This window comes from Elephantulus edwardii, unplaced genomic scaffold (genome assembly GCF_000299155.1).
Source record: "Elephantulus edwardii isolate Elephantulus edwardi_28Jun2011 unplaced genomic scaffold, EleEdw1.0 scaffold00002, whole genome shotgun sequence".
Classification (NCBI taxonomy): Eukaryota; Metazoa; Chordata; class Mammalia; order Macroscelidea; family Macroscelididae; genus Elephantulus; species Elephantulus edwardii.
The window spans coordinates 26,501,030-26,513,410 of record NW_006399752.1 but is presented as its reverse complement, the minus strand read 5'-3'; the positions used below and the strand labels follow the sequence as shown (position 1 = coordinate 26,513,410).

The 12,381-nt window shown below is 41.2% G+C and overlaps 1 pseudogene; it reads left to right on the top strand.

The window, feature by feature from the left end:
* Nucleotides 1-2,775: 2,775 nt before the first annotated feature.
* On the top strand, nucleotides 2,776-4,418 carry LOC102848306 (annotated as a pseudogene).
* The last annotated feature ends 7,963 nt before the right edge of the window (nucleotides 4,419-12,381 follow it).

Genomic DNA, 12,381 nt, shown 5'->3' with positions numbered 1-12,381 from the left:
ATTTGCTGCAGAAGGTCAAGGACTGAAGTCTTGAAGATGGATTTCAATATCAAGAAAGAAAGATTCTCACTACTGGGCCAATTAGCAGTACCACGATAGATGAAGAAGAGATTGAAGTTGTTAACAATTTCCGCTCGCTTGCTTCCACAATCAATGCTCTTGGCACCAGGAGACAGGAAATCAAAAGACAAATTGTATTAGGTAAATCTGCTGTCAGGGACCTCTCCAGAGTGTTGAAAAGCACTCAGTCTAGAAACTAAGGTGGACCTGATACAGGCCATGGTCTTCACAATTGGTTGCTGTACATCAGAGAGCTGGATAATAACTAAAGATTGTAGAAGAATCGATGCCTTTGAGTTGTGGTGCTGGGGAAAACTCTCGAACATACCATGGACTGCTAAGAGAACAAACAGGTCTGTCTTGGAGAAGATGAAACCAAGTTGCTCCTTGGAGGCAAGGATTTTGAACCTCCATCTCACATACTTTGGGCATGTTGCCAGAATGGACCAGTCATTGGAGAATGACATCATGCTTGGAAGAGTGGAGGGACAGCACAGGAGAGGAAGACCTGGATGAGATGAATTAGCACAATGACCGGAATAATGGGGGCAGTGTTTCAGAGATAGTGAGACTGGCTCAGGATAGAGCAGGGGTCAGAGCTACTGTTCCTAGGGTTCCTAAGAGTCATAGTCAGCTCAAGGGTACATGTGCTGTCAAACCACCTGCAACTCATAGTGACCCTATGTACAACAGCCCTAAATCTTTCTCTATCCTGTGCCAATCTTATTGTCTCTGACACACCTACCCACATTACCCCAGTCACTGAATAAATCCACCTCATTGAAGGTCTTCCTCTCTTGCACTGTCCCTCTACTCCTCTAAGCATGACGTCCTCCTTGCAACATGCCCAAAGTATGTCAGACAAAACCTCAGAATCCTTGCCTACAAGGAACAGCCTGATTTCACCCTCTCTAGGATGAATCTGTTTGTTCTCTTAGCAGTCCATGGTATACTCAATACTCTAGCATCACAGCTAAAAGGTATCAATTTCTCCTTCTAGCATCCCTAGTCCAGCTCACTGATTGCATAGCAAGTAATTGCAAAGACCATGGCCTGAATCAGGCACACATTAGTCTCCAGACTGACATCATTGCTCTTCAATACTTTGGAGAGGTCTCTGACAGTAGACTTTTTCAATGTAATTCATCTTTTGATTTCCTGGCTGCTGGTACCAAGAGTATTGATTGTGGGAGCCAAGCAAACTAAAGTTGTTAACAATCTCAATCTCTTTACCATCTATCACAATGCTGTCAATTGGCCCAGTGGTGAGAATTTTTGTTTGTTGTTTTTTTTTTATCTTCCAACTTAGACCATCTATGATCTCAAAATAAATATCAACTTGTTCCCAAATCAGGCTTAGAGGTTTATATTCCAAGTTTGTCTGAGGTGGATATGCAGATAGTACTAGACTAATATGAGGTCTGTTAACCAAGTAAAACATTGAAAAGGTTTTTGGGGGGATTTTTTATTTGAGATTTTATGAAAGTTTATAAAGAACTTAGATTTCCATTAATTCATTATTGTATATTTTCCTCCCACCCCCCCCAGTTGAGAATATTTTTCTTAATATTGAGCTTCAATTCATATTGAAGGCTGCAGTTCTTAATCTTCAGCAGCAAATACTTCAGGTTTTCCTCTGTTTCAGTAAGCAGCCTTAACAACAAAATGGAAAGAAAAGTTAAGCAACTTTTAGTCTGAGGCAAAGGGCAGAAGCCCAGGCCATATGCATAGGAATGAGATATGCTAAGGTTAGAGAATGAAATTGAAATTGGGAATTCTTTGAAAGGGTGATGCATTAACGGTTTTGTTGATTTAACTTTATGAATATTCTGGTTTTGCTTCTTCTATATTAATGTTAAGTTGTTGTTGTTGTTAAGTGCCGTCGAGTCGCAGGCGACTCATAGCAACCCTATGAAGGAGAGTCCTCGACGCTTGGGTGCCCTTTCATCCTCTCTCCAGGTTCATAGGGTTTCTGGAGGCAAGCTATTATGGAAGTGGATGCCACTCCTCCTTCCACGCTTGTTTAATTGGGGAGCTCCACCCCACTCTCAGTCTGCATTGGGTAGCCAACCATTAATGCATTTGACACATCCGTGTCACAGTGTTCAGCCTCACAGCAACCACAAGTGACTGCGCGGGACGGCAACTTGTACACTAGGGCTATACGACATAGAGGAATGTCTGAACAAAAACAATGAAAGACTGGCTGGAAGGCCACAAACTAAAAGTCACCCACCTTGGTCTTGGTCACATCGTTTTCTCTTCACTGGGCCAGCTGATCTCTCTCTCTCGCTCTCTCTCTCTCTCTCTCTCTGTTTCTCTCTGTTGATGTTATTGTTGTTAAGTGCCATCGAGTCTCAGGTGACTCATAGCAACCTTAAAATATTAAAGTTCTGCTTGTTATACATTTATAAGATTGATATTTCTTCTATGTAGTAATATTATTAGTATATTGTTGGCCTCAATTCCTGGGGCCTTGTGTTTTTGCCAATTCTTTCAGAGCAGTTTGAACTTCTTCCTTCATTACCACAGACTCTTGCTCATATGTGTTTTCATTAAATTCTTCTATGTCAGCCAATTCCTTTTGGTACAATGACTGTATACTCCTTCCATCTTCTTTTAATGCTTCCTGGATCATTTAATATTCTTCCCAAATCATCTTTAAGTATTGCAACTCGAGGGCTTGAATTTGTACTTCAGTTCCTTCAGTAAGAAATGCTGAGAGTCCCGGTGAGGGCGAGGTTGGAGAATGTCCAGGATGGAGCAGGTGCTGGACTTGAACCTGTAGCCATCAGGGTTGACTTTCTGCTCATCCAGGACCGAGGTATCCACGGCCAAATTCTCCAAAGTGAAGAGAATCTGTTCCGGGTGAGCCCAGGCCACCCCAGGAATGCAATGGCCGAGGAGCAGGCACTGGGGACGCCATTGAGGTTGAGTTTCAAATCAAGCCGGTGGTTTCTCCTGGTTAATATAAAGAGCTCTGGATGTTTAACAGTGAAGATGACAAAGTCTTCATTAACATCCTTGAAACTATGACAGTTGTGGAAGACACGTGGACGTGTGGCATGTGGAAACGCATGCAGAGAAAAAGAAAATCTGTCATTATTTAAAAAGAGGAAGATATTCTTTGACTCCAAAATGGGCATGCTCGATAATCAAGTTTGAAATGCTCCAAGAATTAAAAAGACTCTGTTACTGGGGTCCCATCATAGCCCTTGGTGTTATAGCAGTATGCTCTATAATGGCCATCGTTGACTCTCTTGCGGTATTGGCCCTTACATACAACTGGAGGAAGTGGGAATTTCAAAATGTTGATTAATTGATAATCATGATTCTTTATAATTACTTCAGTGCCATGTTTGTGGGGTCTGGCTTTGTCCCTCTGGAATGGAAACTGGAAAATTTTCAGCATAGTATGTACCTCCAGTATTATAAAGTCTGCCAAGCATATATGGCACCTCATTCACATCACTGCAGAAAGTGCAACAGATGTGTTATGAAAATGTGTTATCTCTGTCCCTGGATCAACAACTGTTGTAGCTACCAAAATGATGCATTGTTTACACTGTTTATGCTTTTAGCCCCACTTGGTTGTATTTGTTCTGCTTTTGTTTTTGTTTTGTTGGTGACCACACAGCTTTATAATCGGCTCTCTTTTGGCTGGAACACGATGAAGACTGACAGGAGTGTGGCCCGGAGGGTTCCTCTTCCAGTCGTTCTGTTTGGATTAGCTGCATTTGCTGCCACCTTGTTGGCTTTGGGATTAGTGATCAGAACCATCATAGCTGTTGCGATGCTGTTTTTCATCCAGTTGAAAATAATTCTCAGAAACAAAATGTCTATTGAATCATGGATTGAAGAGAAGGCTAAAGATCCAAGTCAATATTATCAGCTTGATGAAGTCTTTCCCCTCCCTTCTTTTTAGGGTTTGAGAAGTAGATGGAAGAACTTTAACCAAGTTTACATGGTCAGGGGCCCTGGAAGGAGATGACTTGGAGTGACCGGTCAGACATAGCTGCCACCAGTGCAGCTTCAGCACAGAACAATTGAAACAGAAAACAGACAAGAGAGTGAGAAGTGTTCGCTATCAAGCAATTCAAGATTATAGTGGAGCCTGTTGTCCTTTGAATAAAGGAATCAAAACCTTCTTCACAGGCCTCTGCACTGAAGAGCCTCGAATCAGCATGCAGGAGGGGGAGTTCATTTTAGATACAAGAGACTTACGATACTGGAAAATTCTTGATTCCTTTGTAGAAGGTGTTTCAAGAATATGGGGCTGGTTCCCTCAAAATTGTGTGGAAAAGTGCCCCTGTGATGCCTACACAAATTCAGCCCCGGAGGATGAGAAGGACAGATAGCCACTGTTGAAGTAAAATTATTCTTTATACCCCTCCATTACTTGAAAATTGTACATGTTACTAAAGAATTATGCAATGATCCTACTCTGGTTATGGTGTTCTTTTCACTCAAAGGAGCCCTTGTGCCATGACTTCTATCTCTTGGTTACCGTTTTGAAATGGAGAAGCCATCCTGCATATATGCCTTTGACTCCCTCCCCCACAGAAGGGAAAGCACCTCCCCCAGAAAGTCAGTCGGTGTTTTCTCTAGGGTTTCCCACCTCAACACTACACATTATGGACCTCACCTGCAGATGTAGATTTTCAGGGCCATCTGCCTGCGATGCTGTTATTCAGTCAGTGGATTTTTCTTTTGTAATATTCTAGACACTGTAGAATGATGCTGTCTGATTCAATCGAAGCTCAGATTTCGTTACCTGTCTTTTAATAATGCTGATTTTGTCAAATAAAGGTCAACGAGTGTTCTGTATTAAAAAAGAAAAAAAGAAATACTGAGCCAGTTCGGGCCTTTTGATTTTCTGACATCAGCTCTTTGCACATTTCATTGTAATATTTTGTCTTCCAGTGCTGCCTTTTGAAATCTTCTGTTCAGCTCCTTAATTTCTTGATTTCTTCCCTTTGCTTTGGCTGTTCGGCACTCTAGTGCAATATTCAGAGTGACATCTGTCTTGGTCTTTTCTTCCTCTTTAGCCTTTGTAATGACCTTTCACATTCTTCATGATGTTATTACTGATATCCTCCCACAGCTCATCTGGTCTTCCTTCATTGGTGTTCAAAGCCTCAAATCTGTTCTTGAGTTGGTTTTGAAATTTGAGTATGATAGACTAATTCAAATTTTGGTTACTGTGGATTTGATTTCATTTCCTTTAACTTCAGTTTGAACTCGCATATTAGCTGGCAGTCTGTTCTACAATCAACACCTGGTCTAGTTTTCACAGCTGATATTGAGCTTCTTCAACACTTCTTTCCATAGATACAGTCAGTCTAATTCCTATGCATACAATCAGGTGAAATTCATGTGTGTATCCTGCATTTGTGTTTCTTTTATTTTTATTTTTTTAATTTAAATTTATTATTAATTTCGGTAAAAATTTACAGAGACTTTGGATTTCCATTCATTCATTGTTGCACTTTTCTCCCCTCCCAACCCTCCCCCCTAGTACACTACCCTCTTGGAAAAGTAAAAGACAAATTCTTTCCTTGTTTTACAAACCCTCCCCCAGGTCCACTCCACCATGTAGCCTTCGCTCTAGACTTCTGTCATGACCAAAATACCTAATCACATATCACTTTTAAACAGTTTTCTCCCTCATCTGTTTCAATGCAGTATACATTATTGAACCCATCTTTCTCAGTCTCTCCCCAACCCCAAGGACAGTCCCATTCTACAACAGTGGCACCATGCAATATTTGTCATTTTGTGACTGAGATACTTCTCTCAGCATAATATCCTCCAGAGTCACCCATTTTTAATAATATTTCATGAGTTCCTTGTTTTTCAATGCAGCATAGTATTCCTTTGAGTGAATATACCACAGCTTCTCTATCCATTCATTTGTTGATGGACACTTAGGTTGTTTCCAACTCCTAGCTATTGTCAACAAAGCCGCAATAAACATAGGTGTGCATATATCTGCTTGGATGTCAGTTATGGACTCTTTGGGGTATATTCCCAGTAGTGGAATTGCTGGGTCAAATGGTATCTCTAACTTTTTCAGAAAGCACCATACCACCTTCCACAATGGTTGCACCATTTTACACTCCCATCAACAGTGAATAAGGGTTCCAGTCTCTCCACAACCTCGCCCGCATGTTGCTTGCTGTTCTGTTAAATTTTGCTATTCTTACTGGGGTGAGATGATATCTCATAGTTAATTTGAATCTCTCTTAGAGCTATGGATTTTGAACATTTCTTCATGTGCTTGTTAGCCATCTGAATGTCTTCTTTAGTGAAGTATCTGTTCATATCCTGTGCCCATTTTTCTATTGGATTTTTTTTCCTTTATCTTGCTGTGGTGCTCAAGTATTTTATAAATTCTGGATATAAGTCCCTGATATGTCACTACCAAATACTTTTTCCCAGTCTGTGGCTTCCTTTTTTGCCCTGTTGGAGAAGTTTTTGGATGTGCATAGGGATTTGATTCTTAGAAGATCCCATTCATCTACTTTATCTTCTCCTGGTTGCAGCTTTTTTCAGGATACTTGGAAGACTGTTTATGTTGTGGATTAGGACTTCTAGCGTTGTTCCTAGCTTTTCTTTAATGAAGTTTATAGTCCTTGTTTTAGTCCTACGTCCATGATCCACCTTGAGTTCGTTTTTTTATATGGAGTGACTAAAATGCAAAAGTTGGGAACAAGGAAGAAGGATCAGTAGTTGGAAAACATGGACTTGGTGACATAAATGAAGCTGGAGAGAGAATGATTGAGTTCTGTGCATTCAGTGATTTACTCATCGCAAATACTTTTTATAAGAAACACAAATGCTTCTTCAACGAGATGGAAAAGGCAAACTCCAGTTTCATTTGGAATGGAAAGAAAGCCCGAATAAGCAAAACACTCCTTAAAAATAGAAGAAAGGTAGGAGGTATCTCACTCCCTGATTTCAAATCCTACTACACTGCCATGGTGGTTAAGACAGCATGGTACTGGTACAATGACAGACACATGGATCAATGGAATAGAATTGAGAACCCGGAGATCAGCCCATCTATATCTATGATCAACTGATTTTTGACAAGGAGATGAAATAAGTGGAGAAACGACAGCCTTTTTAACAAATGATGTTGGCAAAATTGGAAAAGTATCTGCAAAAGACTCAAGCAAGATCCACACCTCACTCCATATACAATCTTCTATTACCTCCTCTATGGTTTTAGTTGTTGATGTATATATCTGAATGATAGTGGTATTCACTGGATATCCTTGTGTTCATATAGATATTATCCTGTCACAATATTGTATTTTAAGATGTATCTAGAAATGGTCTTTTTAACTATGAAAGCAACTCCATTTTTCCTCACCTTTTCATCTCTGGCTTGGCAGATCACATGTTCACCTGATTCAAAATGTTCCGTGCCAGTCCTTCTCATTTCACCAGTACCAGGATGTCAATATTTATGCATTCCATTTCTTTATTAACAATGTCAAATTTTCCTACATTCATGCTTCTCACATTCCATGTTCCAATCACTAATGTATGCTTACAACTGTTCCCCCTTTGTATTTTCGTATTTGAGGGATCAGCCTCAGTTGCCATATTTGCTAGTCTAAGTGTGCTTTATTGTACATAGGGTTCTTGAAACAGACTCTATCCAAAATTGTGCCAAGAAATCTGGAGGACAACCACCTGGCCAACTGACTGGAAGAGATCTATATTTCCTCCCATTCCAAAGAAAGGTGACCCTACATAATGTTATCGGACAATATCACTAATATCACATTCAAGCAAGATTCTGCTGAAAATTATCAAAAAACAACTGGAACAGCACATCAATAGAGATGTGCAGGCTGGGCTTAGAGGAGGTCGTTGTACTAGGGATATTATAGCTAATGTTAGATGGATCTTGACTGAAAGCAGAGTGTATCAGAGGAATGTTTATCTGTATTTCATTGACTATACAAAGGTATTTTACTATGTCGGTGATTTTAATCTGCGGCCCTCAGGCCTGGTTCAAATTGTTTTTCTGTCAAACATTCTTCTAGGTGGTATAGCACTGGACTGTGAATTACTGTACAGAGGTAACTCGTGGTTGATGTGACGCTAAACACTGTGACAGTGATGTGCCAAATGTGATAATGGCTACCCATGGTGGATAGTGTTTGGTGGAGCTTCCCGATTAAAACAAGCTTGGAAGCAGGAGTGGCGTCCACTTCCGGAATGGCTTGCCTCTGGAAACTCTATGAACAATGCTCAGGCTTTTCATTCATAGGGTCACTATGAGTCATTTACGACTCAACGGCACCTAACAACAACAACAGTGCTGAGAAGAATGAGAATCCCAGAACGTTTGATTGTTCTTATGCAAAACCTATGCTTGGATCAGGAGGCAGTTGTCAAAACAGAGAAAGGAGGCACTGTGTGGTTTGAAATCAGGAAGGTTGTACATCAGGGATGTGTCCTATATCCATATCCTTTCAATCTATATGCAGAACAGATCATCCAGAAGGCTAGGCTCTATGAGAAGCAGTGTGGCATCAGGATTGGAGGAAGACTCATCAACAACCTGTGTTATGCAGATGACCCATGAAACTGAGGAGGATCTGAAGTGCTTGTTGCAGAAGTTCAAGGACTGCAACCTTAAAATAGAAGCTCAGCATCCAAAAAACAAAGATTCTCACCACTGGACCGATTGGCAGCATCATGATAGACAGTAAAGAGATTGGTTTCCTTGACTCCACAGTAACTCTCTTGGTACGAGCAGCAAGGAAATCAAAAGGCGAATTGCATTAGAAAAGTCTGCTGTCAGGGACCTCTCCAGAGCACTGAAGAACAATGACATCAATCTGGAGACTAAGGTGAGCCTGATCCAGGCCATAGTCTTTGCAATTACTTGTTATGCCTCAGAAAGCTGGACAATGACTAGGGGTAATAGAAAGAGAATGATACCTTTGAGCTGTGGTGCTGGTGAAGAGTATTGAATATACCATGAACTGCCAGGAGAACAGTTTTGTTCTAGAGAGGGAGAAATCAGGCTGCTCCTTGGAGGCAAGTATTCTGAAGTTTCATCTGACGTAATTTGGGCATGTTGCAAAAAGTGACCAGTTTTTGGAGAGGGACATCATGCTGGGAGGGTGGAGGGACAGCCCAAGAGAGGAAGACACTTGATGAGATGGGTTAATTCAGTGACTAGGGTAATGAGGGTAGGAGTTTCAGAGGCAATAAAGTTGGCACATGATAGAACAGGATTCAGGGCTATTGTATGTAGCCTACATAGGGTTATTATGAGGTGCAAGTGTACTCGACAGCACATAACAGTAATGTTAAGATGTCTGATATAAATTAATATCAGATAGTGTAGATTTAGGAAGCTTGTAATTACTACCTTTGGCCTGTAACTAGATATACAAAAAGGGAAAGATTTACCCTGAAAGATTCTTGAAAATAGTAGAATTTTGGAGAGGGCATGGGGTTATCCTGGTTTAAGCCCCATTCAGTATTCTGAGGATATTTGCATTTGAACAAATTTATAGACCCTCCTTACTCTTTTGACCTGGATTTGGAAAAGAGAGAGATGCAAAGAGACTTTGTAAAACTACAACAAGTAGCTTGGCTTCTAAGGCAGAGTTAGGTTGATACCTGTCAGGGCCCCTTTCCAGAACTTGAACTGGCAAGTATACTTACTCTTAGTGACCATCTGGATCCACTGGAGTGGAATTATTAGGAGGCATGCAGCAATGAAGACGTCAGCATCGTTGATGTAGCATGCACAGATGTATGGATAAGTACAACAGAGTTGCTAAATTGAGGATACGTACAACAGAGTTGCTGAATTTAGGAGCAAGGAGTCATCAGAATGCCTGTCTTATTGACTTGGCCTCTTGTGGGGCTAAGACTGAGTGAAGGGACTGGTCAGTGTGGAACACAGGAAGAAGTATGGACTCCTGAGCTTGCGGCTGTTACTCATTTGGACCTACCCCTAGATGACTGGATATGAGTTGACCAGAACCCAGCAGATAAAGACGTTTCATGGTGTGAGCTAGTGTAATTGCTGAAACCTGATTGCTTGTTCTGAACTGGACTTTGCTTATGGATGCAGATGTTAAATATTCTAGCCAGAACAGAAGATTCTTCAGAGAAAGGAATGTGCTTGTTTCTTCAGAGAACTGGTTTGATGTTGTTGTGTACCATAGAGTTGGAACTGATGCATAGCTGACCCACCAGCAGGTTTTCAGAGTTACTTAATCACATGGGAAGAGATGGCCTCAAACTGTGTGTATTTGGGATTTGTACTTGGGATTGCAGCACAATCAGAAATTGGCTCTCTAGAATAGGAGAGATTAACAATTTCATCTTACTCAGACCCATAACCACTCTTGGCACTAGTAGTCAGAAAATCAAGAAACAGACTTCTTTGGGAAAGTCTATTGTCAGGACCTCTCTAGAATGTTAAAGAGCAATTATGTCAGTCTGAAGACTAAGGTGAGCCTTATCCAAGCCATGGTCTTTGCAATTACTTGCTATGTTGAGAGTTGGACAATGATTAAGAATGACAGAAGAATTGATGCCTTTAAGTTGTGGTGCTGGAGAAGAGGGTTCAGAGCTATACATAGAGATACTATGAGTCATAGTCACCTGAATGACACATAACAACAACAAAAAGGCATGGGGCATGAAGTTGCTGGTTTGCTCACATTGATAAATTGTTTTTATATATTGTAAAGGGAAAATGATGTCTGGCTGGAGACTAAGGTGCGCCTGATTTTTGCAATTATGTGCTATGCATCAGAGAGTTGGACAGTGAATAGGGATGATAGAAAGAGAACTGATGCCTTTGAGCTCTGGTGCTGGAGAAGAGTGTTGAATATACCATGGACTTCTAGGAGAAGAAACAGGAGAGGGCGAAGCCAGAATGCTCCTTGGAGTCAAGGATTCTGAAGGTTCGTCTGACATACTTTGGGCATGTTGCAAGGAGGGAAGATCCATAAACAATCTGTGTTATGCAGATGGCACAACCCTGCTTGCTGAAACTGAGGAGGACCCGAAGCGCTTGCTGCTGAGGGTCAGGGACTGGTCCTTGGAGAGGGACATCATGTTTGGCAGAGTGGCAGGGCGGCGCAGGAGAGGAAGACCTTCGATGAGATGGATCAATTCTGTAACTGGAGTGATGAGAATGAGTGTGTTTGAGACAGCGAGGTTGGCATAGGATAGAATGGTGTTTAGGGCTCTTGTACATATGGTTGCTATGAGTCGCAAGCGACTCAATGGCACATAACAACAAACAACAACCACAAAAGGGAAAATGAATTCTTCAAATTTGTAAGTCAATAGTTAGACAATTCAGGAGGTGTACTATAATGTTAAGGATTTACTGTTCAAAATGGCTTTCCTAGTCCTTGAGTTTTGACTTTGTCATGTGGATGGGTGGCAATATATGAATAGGGCATGTTAACCTACCCAGAGGGGATTGTCTAGTTTGTCCATTAAATTGACCACATCTAGCAACAGAGGGAGCTCTGGTGGCCCAGTGGCAAGAAGCTGCACTGTAAACCAAAAGCATGTGATTCAAGTCTGCTAGCTGATCCAGAAAGATTGGCAGTCTCCTCCCATGCAATTAACTATCTCTGAAAACCTATTAGAGGGTCAGCAATGGGTTGGTTCTGACACTATGGTACACAATAACACCACCACCAGTGAAGATGCAAGAAAACACAACACAACCTTTGGGTCCAGAGACTCTTGTAGCAGCCAGACTACGGCAGATGGGAATAGCAGTCATAGCAGCCACTGGGGAGAACCAGAGACCTAACATGAAACGGAATGGACCTTGGGACTGCTACTCTGTCAAGGAACCAGAACGAAGATCATTTGCTGAATTTGTTGAAGGACTGGGCATGGGCAGAGGAGGAATAATAATTGGGAGATATGAAAGCTTTATAACATTGGCATAAAACCACAAAGCTAAGGCTGAGGTTCCTGTGAGCACAGTTCAGAAGCTGAACTGACCTGAAGCCTTTTGACTTTGCTAATATGGGTCCTCAGCATTCCTTAAGCTCAAAGAACTGAAGAAAAAATTCAAAACTCGAGTTGCTATAATAAAGGATGCTTTAGGCAGAATATTAAATGATCCAGGAGGTATCAAAAGAAGATGGAAAGAATATCCTGAGTCATTGTATTGAAAGGAATTGGCAGACACAGAAGAATTTAATGAAACAACATATGAGCAAGAGCCTATGGTGATGAAGGAAGAAGTTCAAGCAGCTTTGAAGGAAATAGCAAAAATAAGGCCCCAGGAATAGATGGTAT